At 55.9% G+C, this 12,088-nt stretch overlaps 1 long non-coding RNA gene across 1 annotated transcript in view; it reads left to right on the top strand.

Annotated features, from left to right (window-relative positions):
* LOC116472541 (uncharacterized) overlaps window positions 1–12,088 on the top strand; it is a 67,216-nt gene extending 55,128 nt beyond the window's left edge. The window contains exons 2-3 of the long non-coding RNA XR_004249108.2: window positions 10,080–10,347; window positions 11,479–12,088. This is a non-coding gene — a long non-coding RNA (uncharacterized LOC116472541). The remainder of the gene's footprint in view (window positions 1–10,079; window positions 10,348–11,478) is intronic.

Genomic DNA, 12,088 nt, shown 5'->3' with positions numbered 1-12,088 from the left:
GACCTTTCTCTCTGGCTGCCCTTAACATTTTTTCCTTCATTTCAACTTTGGTGAATCTGACAATTATGTGTCTTGGAGTTGCTCTTCTCAAGGAGTATCTTTGTGGCGTTCTCTGTATTTCCTGAATCTGAATGTTGGCCTGCCTTGCTAGATTGGGGAAGTTCTCCTGGATAATATCTTGCAGAGTGTTTTCCAACTTGGTTCCATTCTCCCCGTCACCTTCAGGTACACCAGTCAGACGTAGGTTTGGTCTTTTCACATAGTCCCAAATTTCTTGGAGGCTTGTTCGTTTCTTTTTATTCTTTTTTCTCTAAACTTCCCTTCTCGCTTCATTTCATTCATTTCATCTTCCATCACTGATACCCTTTCTTCCAGTTGATCGCATCTGCTACCGAGGCTTCTGCAATCTTCGTGTAGTTCTCGAAACTTGGCTTTCAGCTCCATCAGCTCCTTTAAGCCCTGCTCTCCATTGCTTATTCTAGTTATCCATTCATCTAATTTTTTTTCAAAGTTTTAACTTCTTTGCTATTGTTTTGAATTTCCTCCCGTAGCTCAGAGTAGTTTGATCGTCTGAAGCCTTCTTCTCTCAACTCGTCAAAGTCATTCTCCGTCCAGCTTTGTTCCGTTGCTGGTGAGGAACTGCGTTCCTTTGGAGGAGGAGAGGTGCTCTGCTTTTTGGAGTTTCCAGTTTTTCTGCTCTGTTTTTTCCCCATCTTTGTGGTTTTATCTACTTTTGGTCTTTGATGATGGTGATGTACAGATGGGTTTTTGGTGTGGATGTCCTTTCTGTTTGTTAGTTTTCCTTCTACCAGACAGGACCTTCAGCTGCAGGTCTGTTGGAGTTTGCTAGAGGTCCACTCCAGACCCTGTTTGGCTGGGTGTCAGCAGCGGTGGCTGCAGAACAGCAGATTTTCATGAGACCACAAATTCAGCTGTCTGATAGTTCCTCTGGAAGTTTTGTCTCAGAGGAGTACCTGGCCGAGTGAGGTGTCAGTCTGTCCCTACTGGGGGGTGCCTCCCAGTTAGGCTGCTCGGGGGTCAGGGACCCACTTTAGGAGGCAGTCTGTCCGTTCTCAGATCTCCAGCTGCGTGCTGGGAGAACCACTACTCTCTTCAAAGCTGTCAGACAGGGACATTTAAGTCTGCAGAGATTCCTGCTGAGTTTTTGTTTGTCTGTGCCCTGCCCCCAGAGGTGGAGCCTACAGAGGCAGGCAGGCCTCCTTGAGCTGTGGGTGGGCTCCACCCAGTTCGAGCTTCCTGGTTGCTTTGTTTACCTAAGCAAGCCTGGGCAATGGTGGGCGCCCCTCCCCCAGCCTCACTGCTGCCTTGCAGTTTGATCTCAGACTGCTGTGCTAGCAATCAGCGAGACTCCATGGGCATAGGACCCTCCGAGCCAGGTGTGGGACACAATCTCCTGGTGTGCCATTTTCCAGGCACATTGGAAAAGCGCAGTATTAGGGTGGGACTGACCTGATTTTCCAGGTGCCGTCTGTTACCCCTTTGACTAGGAAAGGGAACTCCCTGACCCCTTGCGCTTCCCGAGTGAGGCAATGCCTCACCCTGCTTCGGCTCGCGCACAGTGCGCTGCACCAACTGTCCTGCACCCACTGTTTCGCACTCCCTAGTGAGATCAACCTGGTACCTCAAACGGAAATGCAGCAATCACCCGTCTTCTGTGTCGCTCACGCTGGGAGCTGTAGACCGGAGCTGTTCCTATTCGGCCATCTTGGCTCCACCCTTCTGCCACTGCTCTTATCCCACCCTTGCCATCTGCACAGTCCCTTCTGTCCACCTGTGTGCACAGGTATCTGCAGGCTGCACCATCTCTGTCCAAAGCCTGTGAGAAGATAGCCACGGGAATGTCTAGTCCTTTCCAGGGCAGGGGGGTCTGGGAGGAAGTGGCGATTGATCACCTCCCTATACCTGAATCCACTGAGCATCCTCTGAGTCCCCTGGTATGTGTCTCCCCGTGGGGCACCTGGCCCCATCCCCCCAGCCTGCTGGCCAGGCCCTGCTGTCCTCTCTGGGTGTTGCCCTGACTCAGCCCATTCCAACTAAGTTCTTAGTAGTCCCAGCTTGAAGCTCAGTGGACGCCTGCCTTGGGCGTATAGTTCTGGAATGCTGTTCTTCCAGGCCCGCCCCCTGCTCCCCCTCCCCCACCCCCACACACACTGTGTGTTCCTCTTAGACCCCAACATTTGGGCTGGCACTTTGGATGGCCTCAGCCACATTTTCTCTCTATTTTTCCTATTTTATTTTTTGAGAAACAGGTCTTGCTATATTGTCCAGGCTGGTCTCGAACTCCTGCGCTCAAGCAGTTCTCCTGCCTCAGCTCCAAGTTGCTGGGCTTACAGGTGTGAGCCAGTGCAACTGCTCAGTGAATTTTCTTGATGTGCTTGTAGAATACCTCCTGCTTCCCCAGGATCCAGTTGGCTCCCTCCCTGCCTCTTCCAACTTACCCTCACTCCATCTCATCTACAGCTCTCCTTACCCCAGCCCTGATCCTCTTCTCTGCTCCCAGCCCCCCGGGGCCAGGAATGTATGTTAGTATCAGAAATTGGCCAGAGCACATCCTCTTGTCCTCACTGTAGAGCTGCTCCCAGTGGAATGGCTGAGTCCCAACCTCCGCCATAGCTGCGGCTGGATAGCCCAGGCTGTGAGCCCTGGGCTGGGGCCAGCAGGGGTAGAGGTCACCTTCAGCCTTCCGACAATGACATCTTGTTACAGGAATGACTTGAGGCTCCCAAATTCACATCCTTTCGTTTGCACAAACAGGCCAGGCAGCTGCACCTCTGAGCGGCCTCCAGTCCATGGTTAATTGCCAGAAAATAATTCGCCCCGAGGTCATTGCCGTTTAAACAGCTGGCTTCATCTTTTCCTGTTTGGCCGGTCGTTCTGGGCTCCCTGGCCCTCCCTCCACCTGCTTCTGTGATCCTCTCACACACAGCCGGCTGGGAGCCTCAGGCTGGGCTCTTCTCCCTCCAGCTTAACTTGGCGATGTCTTGATCCTGGTGTTGTGCTGATGCCAGGCTGTTCTGGGAATAGGCTAGTCCCTCCACCTTGTCATGACCTGCCTGGACACCGAGCCTCCACCATCAGGCTATCACTTGCAGGAAACTTTGCAAGCCCTGTCTCTGTCTAATCATACAGGATGGTTGGAGAGACAAAAGAGGAATGAATGCTTCCACGAAGCTCCCTCTTTGTGGCAGAGTCAGTCCAATGGAGAAATTCTGTAATTCCAGTTTTACAAAGTTCTTCAAACTTAAGGATGGCACCAGCTGAAGCTCAGTTGCCCTGTCTCTTATGCACCAGTGCATCTGCCCCAGAAACTCTTATCTGGGGCTCAGTTTGCCCCCATGTAGTATAAGTCCCTCCAAAGATTCCATTTCTAGTTAGTCATCTCAATGTCACAATGAGAAATATTTCTGCATATTTCCTGCAAAGCGTCTCATTAAAGAAAGTATTGGTTTGATTCAGAAAATGCTATGCTGTTCCAGCTTCACTTTGGATCTATAGTTTTAGAAAGCATCCAACTCTGCTTCTAGTTTAAGCTGTTCTGTTAAAGAGTTAATGGAAAAAAACCCACTATGGTATGAGGAAGGGGGTGGGAATTAACGTTTGGGTCCCATTCTGTGCTTAAAACACTGGTTCCCCCTATGTTTTGAGCCTGAAATTGAATCGTTCCTATGGAAGGCAGATGTTAGAGGAGCTTCTTTGGGATTCTCATTACCCGTTTCCATCAGACCAGGCCATTAGATGGTCGCTTCTAGAAGGACCATGCAGCCCTGAGTCTGCAGGGGCAGACCGGTCACAAAAACCAGAGTGGAGCTAGGGGTCGGACTGGAGTTCATTGGGCAGGTTCAGTTCACACCCCGGTGCACAGGGTCCATGAAGGCAGAACAAGGCACAGATGAGAGAGCCAGGAGGGCAAGCAGGGATCCAAGTGTACACAGTCCCAGGGAGCAAGACAAGCAGAGAGGCCTGGAGCCAGAAGGAGGCTCGGAAACAAGGATGCCGGCAGTGAGCTCACGGGTCAGAAGCTTCTGGCCCAAGGCTTTATGGAGGCCATGCCTGAGCTGAATGTTGGTGGCTGAGCAGCCAATAAACAGAACACAGATGGGGCCAGGGCAGGGAATTCCAGGCAGGAGGAACAGCCAGGGCAAAGGCAGGGAGGCCAGAGGCTTTGCTGTGTGAGGCTCTGTGCACACACAGGGAATGCTTCACAGGCTGTAGAGACAGTGACTAGCTTCTGAGATCGGAGTAGGCTGGGCTGAGTAAAGGGAAGGGTGGAGGGGGCAGAGACCCACATTACAGCCCGTGGCCCTGAACCCAGGACAAGCCATGGGGGTGGAGGAGCAGGCAGGAGATGCTCCATCACTGCTGGCAAGAAGCAGGGCAGCCTCCCAAGGGGGTACTGCCTGCAGCGTCACTGACTTACCCCATCTGCTGGCGAGGACACAGAAGCTCAGCCCACAGGGCCACCATGGATGGCCCTAAAGGCTGTGTCCTATGCAAGGGGACCACAGAAGGCTGGCCCTCTGGACAGTTGGCAAGAGGCTGAGCGCAGGGCAGTGAGGGAGGCTCGTGTGCCTGGGGAGGGCTTCCCTGGGCTTCCCCCTTTTTTTCCCCATCTTCACCCTCTCATTCCTCACCTCTCCTTACACCCTGTCCCTTGGGGGAGCACCTAACACCCCTGTGTCCACCTGAACCACACCAGCCCTAACGTGCTGAATCCCCGCTAAATGAGCCCAGTGCTCATCCATCCATCCGCACATCCGCCGTTCAGTGGGGAAAGTAGCACGTAGCAGGTCCGAGCACAGGCTCTGCAGCCGGAATTCCTGGGTTCCATGCTTCACCCAGCCACGTATTTGCTGTGTGACCTCAGGCAAGCTACTTAGCTTCTCCACGCACGTGTGCTCATCTAGAAAACGAGGCTGATGCTCGTGCCCACGTGGCAATGTGATGAGTAATGCTAGTACTCATCTCTGAGGGTGGATGGGAGAGATCACGCAAAGTGCTTGCAAGGGGGCCGGCACCTGGGAGCACTCATCCATGTTGGCTGTCACTGTCATGGAGCACCACCGTGTGCCAGGCTCTGCTTGGTGCTCCCGGGCTGCTCACATGAGCAAGGTGCTGACTCTGCCAAGGAAGGTGCTTTTTGTTCTTTTGAAAAAAGAAAAGGGATGCTTTCTGCTGCTCCCACCCTGAAAACATTGCATGCCCCTCTGCTCTTCTCCTAGTAGGCTTGAGAAGCAAGGCCAGCACACCCTGAGCTGGGGTATTGCCTCCTAAGCCACTGGCCAGCAATTCTGGGGGGGCGGGGGGCTGAAGAGAATGCTGGGCTCTGCTGGTGCAGCACGGACCCTCCTTGGTATAGTGAGCTGGGAGAAGCAGGACAGCATGGGGTCCAGTGATACTAACCACGTGGAAATAGAACTCCTCCAAATTACAGGGCACCTGAGAATTTCTTACTGACTTTTAATAATTCAAAAAAACAACATCAAATCAAACAAGGCAAAAGCTGTCTCTGGAGCCTTCTTCGTGCTTCCTGGAGTCAACCTCTTACAGAACCACGGCAGCACCCCCCTCCCCAGCTCACTAAGGAAGCTGGAGGACTCCACAGCTGCTTCAGGAAACAGACTGTCCCCAGGGAACCCTTCAGAGCTCTTGAGACCAGACAGGATGTACCTGGACTCCTGGAATTCCCTCTCCAGCCTCCAGGTCCCGTGAGGATGTGAGCTGGAGCAGTATGGGCTTCCCCGATCCTTCCTGTGTCCAGGTGAGCAGCCTCCTGCCACAGAGCTGCCCTCCCAGGCAGGCACAGCGTACAAGGCCGTGCATGCTTCTGTCCGTGTTCCGTTCCTGGCTCCTCGGGAACTAGGCAACGTTCCTCAGATCTTCCATTTGTGCCTCCCGTAGTGTATAGGGGCACATAAGCAAATCAAGTCCCAGCGTCAGCTGTCAATGTGTGACCCAGGGTTTCTCAGCCTCGGCACTATCAACATTTGGGGCCTGATAATTCTTTGCTGCGGGGGACTACCCCGCGCACCGTAGGGCGCTCAGCAGCATCCCTGGCTTCTACCCACTGGTAATACTCCTTCCCCCAGTAATGACAACAGCAAAAGTCTCCAGACGTTGCCAAATGTCCCCTGAGGGCCAAATCCAGCCAGGTTGAGAAGCACTGGTATAAATTTAAGTAACTCCAATGCACGGAGGGAGCCAGGAAACGCTGGGTAAATGCAGGGTAGCGGGGCAAAGGTGGATTTGTTGGCATCTGTGGCGTCACACGGCTAAAGGCCCAACAGCCCGGCCCACTGCCCAGGAGCTCCAGCCAACCTTAGTGCAGGATCCAGATGAGCGGGACTCTTGGCCTGCATCCTGGGGCTGTCAAACCAGGAGCCGTGACTCAGGGCCTCCCCCGCCCAGGTGAGTCACATACCTGCAGCCCTCCCGCTGTGGAAGCTGCTGCCTGGAGCCAGCACCTGGGGCCACCCAGCCTCAGTCCCTTGAAACCCCAGGCCGTCCCCTGGCTGCCCTCCCAGGTGTCTTTACATGCTGGAGCCCCTCGCTCAGGAGGCTGTCCCCACACCCCTCACCCCTGCCTAGCACTCGGCCCCCTCCTCCTCACCCCTCCAGCAGGTTGGTAGCCTGTGTGATGCCTCTGACCGGACTTCGAAGCACTGGCAGGTGCTAACAGCCTGCCATTAAACTTAAGCAGTGAGGTTGTGTCTCTCCCTTCCCATCCTCCCTGTTCCCCACCCTGTCTTGAATAGCAACCAGGGCAGGGACTCCCAGGGAGCAGCGTGACACTGCCACCTCTTCAATACTATCTTCTGGGCCTGACTCCCAGCCCATGGTGGTAATAGAAGGAAGGTGGTGAGATGCCAGGATGCAGCCCTCCCTGCTGCCAGCAGCCTGGGTCTTCCCGTACAGATGCTGCATCACCTCACTCCCTCTAGGTTCTGGGCGGCAGCAGGGAATGGGCCTGTGCACCACAGTGGGCGGGGAGGGCAATTTGGAGCCAGCAGGAAAGGCACCCGTGCCAGAGAGAAGCTGTGGGGCCCAGCAGTGCAGGGGTCTGGGAGAGCCCCTGGGTGCAGGTGGAGGCAGCCACACTCTGTCTGATGGGCCAGGTGGCTCCCAGGAGGGTGAGTGCTGGGCTGCACCAACCGCACCTGCCACTGGCTGAGAAGGACTGCACCCTTCATGCTATGGGACCTCAAGTTCAGGGAAGTCGGGAGGCAGGGCAGACCACTGAAGCATGTCCCCCCACCACTTACTTCCCTGTCGGGTCCCCCATCCACTTGGGGTGGGCAGAACCGGCAATACCATCATCTTCCCCATCTGCTGATGAGGACAGGGAGGCTCAGCCCACAGTCAGGGCCACCATGCATGGCCCTAAAGGTTGCGTCCTATGCAAGGGGACCAGAGAAGGCTGAAATGCAGGCCACTCGACTCTTGCTGAGCCACACTGGAGCACATTCTTCTAATTTACACAAGACGCTAGCAGCCACCCGACTGGAGTCAGCAGGTGGTGGAGCCTGGACCCAAGGCCAGTTCACGGGCATCTCTGCCAGCCTCCCTCGCATTCAGGCCCTACTTCTCAGGGGCTCCCCCAGCAGAAGACCCATCCACAAACCCTCTTGTCAACCTCCTGCCTCAGCTTCCTGTGGATACCGTTCAGTACCACCCACAGACCCAGGCAGGCGGGGCCTTTGCCTGGGCCACACTCAGCCCACCTTCCTCCACACCTCTCCCCGTGGAGTGGAAAGTCTGTGGGGCTGAGAGGATGTCCCTTTGTGGAACCTGCAGCTCCCTCCCCGCACTTCTAGACCTCCTCCCAGGAACCCAGGAGCTTGGACCCCTCTGTCCATTCAGCCGATGCATGCAGCATCTGCACAGGTGTCCTGGAGCCGACGGGACCCCTGGGAGGTGCCCCTCTCACCTGTACCCACACCGCACCACACCCAGCCCTCTCCACGGGCTCCGCCAAGGGGCATCTCACCCTGGGGGAGGGTGGACAGGAGGCCTTTCCTGCTGCAGCATAGAGGCTGGGGTAGAAAAGGAGTGAGGTAGGGACCTGCTTCATAGGCTTTGCCTCAGGCCCTCAAGGGAGGGGGGCAGGCCTGACACCGTTATTCTGAGACGGGAAACTCCCCTGCTATCCCCACTGTTGGCCAGCTCCAACGCTGGGAGACAACAAATACGGCGCAGTAAACTTGGAGCAGTGGGGCGAGTAACTCACTTCATTTGAAAGGTAGCCTTGTTCTTGGGCTGAGGCTCCTTCCCTGTATGAAGAAATGTCCCCTCTCCTTGTGTTCCTTAAGCCCTGCTCATACCAGGCTCCTTGCTGAATGGTGCAGGAGGTGACTGGATAAGTCCTATGGGCCCCTGCACTGGCCTTGCCTCTGAAACTGGCCACAGCCCCAGTCCATCCTAAGGAGCTGCTTCCCTCCAGCCCACGCTCCTTTCCCTGCTGGGTGAGCCCTACAGCATCAGGTGTCACCCACAGCCTGGGCCTTCCCTAGAACCCAGCCATCCCAGTGACCATGGGCAGCTGCCCTGCTGTGGCCAGATGGGTGGGCAGTGCCTGGGGGCAGCTAGGGGAGAGGTGCTCATGAGTGGGGCTGAACTCCCCCAGGGCAGGGCCAATTTCCATCAACAGTCCTCCCCCGTCTTCTCTCCTCCCTTCTTTTCCCTTGTTCCTGCCCAGCTCCTCGGTTGCCTGTACTTATCTGGCTTCATCCCCCTCTCCCTGCCCCCTCCAGCCCAAGTGGGCCTGACATGTGTTTCAGACCTGTTGGCTGCTGCAAGAACACGCCAGGGTCAGGGTAGAGCAGGAACCTGCCTGACAGTGGAAAGCCAGCTGGGAGCGAGGAGGGTCGCACCTTCCCCGCGTGTGTGCATGGCCAGGAAGCCAGGCAGTGGCGGCAGCAGGGCCATAAAGCAAGAAGGGCAACCCCAAGCCTGGAGGCGGCCAGGTGGTGGTGAGGGGAACTGAGAACCCCACGGGGCCACGCAGGACAGGGAATGGGCATCGCGGCTAGAAGAGGACACATGAATCACCTTTCTGATTTCTGCCTTTGCTTTTTCCTGAGCTTTGGTTGCTGCTGCCCAGCCTGGCCCCTGCACTCCAGCCACGTGGGCTCACTCTGCTCCCTGAACACAAGTGCCCCATGCTTTCCTCAGGCTCCAGGCTTCGTACATGCTCTCGCCTCTGCCTGGAATGCACTTCCCTCCTTCAACTTGGCAAATGCCTGCTCATCCTTAGAGATGCCCCTCAGGTGTCACCGCCTCCCGGAAGCCTTCTCTGACTGCTCTCCCCGCCAGGAGCCTCCCATCATTTCTAGGGCTTAACCCATAGTTACATTGATAGCAATTACATTGATTGTAATCACTCACTTGTCCCCCCCACCATTAATAACTTTGAGGACAATAGTTGTCTTACGCTACTTGGCACCTGGCATACAGCAGGTATTTATACATATTGGATGGGTGGGTGGATTACTGAATTGCTGCCAGTCCAATGAGGAAAGGGATGAGTGGGGAACTCGCTGCCAGCAGCCAGCAAGGCTGGGACGTCCAGAGCTACTGGTGAGAGAAGGAAGATGGTACAGGTGATGGGGGTCCCTAGCAGCTATCTCTACCATCTCTACCACCCCCACCACGTTGGGGAAACATCGGTCATAGGCGTGTCCTGATCCCTGGTGGTGACCCTCTTCTCTCCTTGCTCCTAGTATTTCTGCCTATCTCTTACCATCTGACTGAGCTGGTGGCGGGAGTCCTGGCCCATGTGTGTTACCAGAGGGTGGGTGGATGCTTCCTCCTCCTCCATTCTCTGTCCGTGCCCCAGTGAAGCAATGTGTGGGGATAGGGGGGGGTGCATTGTGATGAAGGAAGCTGAGGCAGGCACAGGGGTGGTCCCGCTTTCCACCCTGGCAATCCTCCACACATCTGGATCGCACCTGCTGGCCCTGGCTCCAGCAATTCCCTGATTCCACTGATGCTGATGTCTGCTGCATGGGAGTTGGGGAGGGGGCTTCCCGTGGGAGGTTAGGTCATCCCTCTCCCCTTTCAAGGATGGTCTAGAGGATGAATCCATCTGTCAGAGGCATCCAAGAAGAAAGGCCTGGGCCGGGATCACACGGAAGACTCTGAGGACAGAATCAGGTCTTGCCTGCCTGGACTGAACAGGGACACAATGACCAGTCCCATCCGCTCCCGCCCTGCTGCCCTGTGAATCGAGAGTTTGAGGCCATGAGCAGCGTAACGTTCAGCTGGTAGAGACAGCACAACCCTGCTGGCTGTTTAAGCCATGCTGCAACGGTGCGCACCGGGGAAACAATTGTAAGTATTTTGAATATCACCTCTTAATCTAAATTAAGATCAACAGACATTTCAGTTTCTGGTGTCTAGCCTCACCTCCGCCTCCCACCAGCTCTGGCTGCCACCCTTTACCTGAGCCTCCCAGCCTCCCTCAGCTCTGCCCAGCACACCTGCACCCTGAATCAGGGCCCAGCTGCTGTAACCTCCTCTTTATGGCCATCTTCTGCCCTGTTTCCCACTGATAGTCATCGCACTGTCCACAGGCCACAGTGCTCTAGAGTTAGCTGGGGAGGCCTGGGAGGTAGGCAAGGGTGGGGTGGTCCTGCCAATTGCCTTCTTATCACTCCTCAGCTGAGTGATGAACAGAAGCAGCACTTGAGCCGGACTCTGACCAAGAACTACGGGCAGGCTAGAGCCACACAGATCCCCGCCCCAGTAGACTGGCTGCAGCAGGAGGTACACCATGCCCTATGGCCTTGAAGGCCAAGCAGGCACAGGTTCAAATCCTGACTCTCTTCTTTCCTGTCTGTGTGGCCCTGGGCAAGTTACTCACCATCTCTGAGCCTCGGTTGCCACGTCCCTAAAATGAAGCCTCTTTAGGGTATGTGAACATTAAATTCGGTCACATCTGTAAAGTCCCTACCACCGTGAGAAGCGGCTGCCGAAGCCTGGTTCCTCTCCCTCCCTCTCCTTGCCTCCCTCCTCCAAACCCACCCCTGCTGTCTTCCCGTTCTGGGTCCTGGTGGGCAGGAAGCTGGCAGTACCAGGAGAACTCCATCTCCTGCCAGGATCTGGGCCAGGAAGCCTCTCTCCGGGTTCCTTCTATCTGTGAGGCTGCCTTCCTTCTTCCCTGGGGAGCCGAAGCCCCGTAAGAGGGAGCACTACCCGACGGGGGTATTTCAGCTAAGCCACCAACAGAACTCCCCCGTTGTGAGCCAGCAGGCAGAATGCTGAGGGACAGAAAGGTGGTCTCCTTTCCAAGAAAAGATGTGGCAGTTCCCTCCAGCGAGGCCCACCATCCTGCCAGACATAGGGGGCGGGCAGTGGACCTCAGAGCTGTGCTGTCCAATACGGCAGCCACCACCCACATGTGGCTATTTACAGTTAAATTAAACAAAATCCAGTTCCTTGCTCACACCAACCACATTTCAGGCACTCAGGAGCCCCAGATGGTGAGTGAACGCCGAGCTGGGCAGCACAGATGCAGGACGCTGCCGCCATCGCAGAAAGTTCTCCTGGACGGCTCAGTTCCAGATCCTGATGGGTTCAAGTCAGAAAATCCATGGCTGCTCTACCCACCTGCTCTGGTCCCCCTCTCTCCCCACCCTCACCCCCTGGGCCTGGGGCCTTGGTCTTGGCCTGGGGAACGTCAGGCAAATGGAGGACGGAGACGTCATGACTCCAAGATCCAGGGGCATCATGGCTCAGCGGGGAAGCCCTCCCCCCATCTCCCCAAGACTCAGGCTCAGCTCCCAGTTGGCAGAGGGGTCTCTTTTCTGAAATAGTGGCCTAGGGCACACATATATACACAGGTGCACACCCACAGGCACACGCGTACCCCACAGACTTAGCCCTGGACTGGGATGGGGCAGCACACACTGCCGGTCAGGCCTGTGCAAGACTAAGTGTGCAGTCACTGGGCTGCGCCTATGAGGACCTGTGCGAGACAAGAATAGGACAGAATCCCCGCCCTCGGGCTCACTCAGAAAGCCAGATACACAGCAGGCAACGTGCAGACAGTGCGAGGCTGGGGCACCCCCAG

Source organism: Hylobates moloch, unplaced genomic scaffold (genome assembly GCF_009828535.3).
Source record: "Hylobates moloch isolate HMO894 unplaced genomic scaffold, HMol_V3 SCAFFOLD_8, whole genome shotgun sequence".
Taxonomy (NCBI): Eukaryota; Metazoa; Chordata; class Mammalia; order Primates; family Hylobatidae; genus Hylobates; species Hylobates moloch.
The sequence above is the reverse complement of the archived record's forward strand: the minus strand, read 5'-3'. Positions and strand labels throughout refer to the sequence as shown.